This window comes from Penaeus vannamei, chromosome 18, assembly GCF_042767895.1.
Source record: "Penaeus vannamei isolate JL-2024 chromosome 18, ASM4276789v1, whole genome shotgun sequence".
Lineage (NCBI taxonomy): Eukaryota > Metazoa > Arthropoda > Malacostraca > Decapoda > Penaeidae > Penaeus > Penaeus vannamei.
The window spans coordinates 24,863,231-24,865,730 of NC_091566.1; the positions used below are offsets into that span (position 1 = coordinate 24,863,231).

A 2,500-nucleotide genomic window follows, 5' to 3' on the forward strand; every position below is an offset into this window, starting at 1 on the left:
ATGTTTTGCTTCTTCCTTTATTTATCTTTTCTTTCTTTCTTTCTTCTACTTCTTTTTTTGCTCTCTCAATCCCCTATTAAAACAGAACAACTTTTTATGTGTAGTTTTTAGGTTTAACTGCTAAGATGACCCGATTATCATTTTATCATTATAGTTATTTTGACTTTCTCTCTGTCTTCTTTTCTTTTTCCCCCTTTTCCTTTTCTCTTGTATTTCCATTGTTTTTTTAATTGCTTACAAGAGAATAATGCTTATCAAGTAAATACGTGTTTCATACTTCAATAGAATCTCGTTGACTGTGCGTTTGTTTGTTCCCAATCTCTCTCTCTCTCTCTCTCTCTCTCTCTCTCTCTCTCTCTCTCTCTCTCTCTCTCTCTCTCTCTCTCTCTCTCTCTCTCTCTCTCTCTTCTGTCTGTCTGTCTCTCTCTTTCTTTCATTCTCTCCCTCTCTCTTTCATTCTCCCCCCTCTCTCTCATTATCTCCATCCTTCTCTCATTCTCTCCCTTTCTCTCTCATTCTCTCCCCCCCTTTCTCTCTCATTCTCTCTCTCTCTATCTATCTATCTAGCTATCTCCCCCTTTCTCTCACTCCCTCCCTCTCCCTCCCTCTCATTCTCTCCCTCTCTCTCGTTCCCTCCCTCTCTCATTATCTCCCTCCCTCTGTCTCATTTTCTCCCTCCCTCTCTCTCATTCTCTCCCTCCCTCTCTCTCATTCTCTCCCCCCCTCTCTCATTCTCTCCCGCCCTCTCTCTCATTCTCTCTCTCTCTATCTATCTATCTCCCACTCTCTCTCCTTCCCTCCCTCTTCCTCACTCTCATTCTCTCCCTCTCTCTCATTCCCTCCCTCCCTCTGTCTCATTTTCTCCCTCCCTCTCTCTCATTCTCTCCCTCCCTCTCTCTCATTCTCTCCCCTCCCTCTCTCATTCTCTCCCTCCCTCTCTCACATTCTCTCCTTCTCTCTCTCATTCCCTCCCTCCCTCTCTCTCTTATTCCCTTCCTCCCTCTCTCTCTCTCTTTCTCTCTCTCTCTCTCTCTCTCCAAAGACAGCTTTACTTTCTGAGAAAGAAAATAATAATGTCTAATACAAATCCAAGTATACGCACATCCACACACATAACTAAATATAACCAGACATATACCATACTCCTAAGAAAACATAATGACAATGACAAAATTAAAAAGAATAGAAAGAATAATAAAAAACGTGACTATCGGGTACCATACTCCTCAGAAAACATAATGGCAATGACAAAAGTAAAAAGAATAGAAAGAATAATAAAAAAGACGTGGCTATCGGGAACCATACTCCTCAGAAAACATAATGACAATGACAAAAGTAAAAAGAATAGAAAAAAAAAGTGAGTCGCGCGCTTGTTTGTGCGGTCATCAACTCAGCAGCAGATGTCACAAGCGCCCACTCATCAAACTTCCATTGCGGGCGGCATCTCAAGGGAGGGAGGGGCGGCGGCGGCGGCGATGAGTGCCATGTGGCGGCGAGCGTGAAGAGGAGAAAGTGCCGCTTCACCCGAGCTTCGTGCCGCTGAGCCGGGGCTTCGGCGCGGCGTCGCTCGGGATTCCAACACATCAGCTGAGGCAATCGCGCGACGCGTTGCCGCAACTCGGGTGGCGTTGCGTGTTGCCCGTGTTGCTCTTCGTTGTTGCGGGATTGCACTATGGTTTATTACGTGTATTGTACTGTATGTGCGGAGTGTATGCAGTCACACACACACACACACACACACACACACACACACACACACACACACACACATAGACACACACACATGCATATATATAGCCTATATATATATGTATATTATATATGTATATATATATTATATATATACTGTATATATATGTATATATATTATATATATATATATATATATATATATATATATATATATATACATATATACATATATTCACTTACAATCCCTTTTCAGTCTTCAACGTCCACTTTTCCTCCCGAATCGAAATCCCCGTCACATCTGGATCTCGCACTCCTGAGAAAGCCTCTTTTTCGCCGCCGAGGACTAATTTCCGGCCAAATACACTACGAGAGAAGAGTTTTCCGCGAAAACAACGAAACCGCTCCTCCCACGCCAGGCAGCGCGCGGTCGACGGCAAATTTCGGTCCTAATCTGCTGCCGCTTACGGGACATCCTCGGCGACTTGCGACTCTGCTGCCGGCAGACACGCACATGCGAGGCACAATTCTACATGTATAAATGCACATGTGCATCTCTATCTTTGTCTCTCTCTCTCTCTCTCTCTCTCTCTCTCTCTCTCTCTCTCTCTCTATCTATATATATATATATATATATATATATATATATATATATATATATATATATAGGTATGTACATTTAGATAGATAGATATATAGATATATGTATACATATATAGATACATGCATACATATTCATATACATATATATTCATCTAAACACATGGACACGCATACACACAAATATATAAACATATGTATTCATAAACAA

The 2,500-nt window shown here is 42.1% G+C and overlaps 1 protein-coding gene across 1 annotated transcript in view; it reads right to left on the reverse strand.

The window, feature by feature from the left end:
- Positions 1-2,500, reverse strand: part of LOC113817010 (patched domain-containing protein 3) — a 16,080-nt gene that overhangs the window by 13,225 nt on the left and 355 nt on the right. The gene's annotated exons all lie outside the window — the stretch shown is intronic.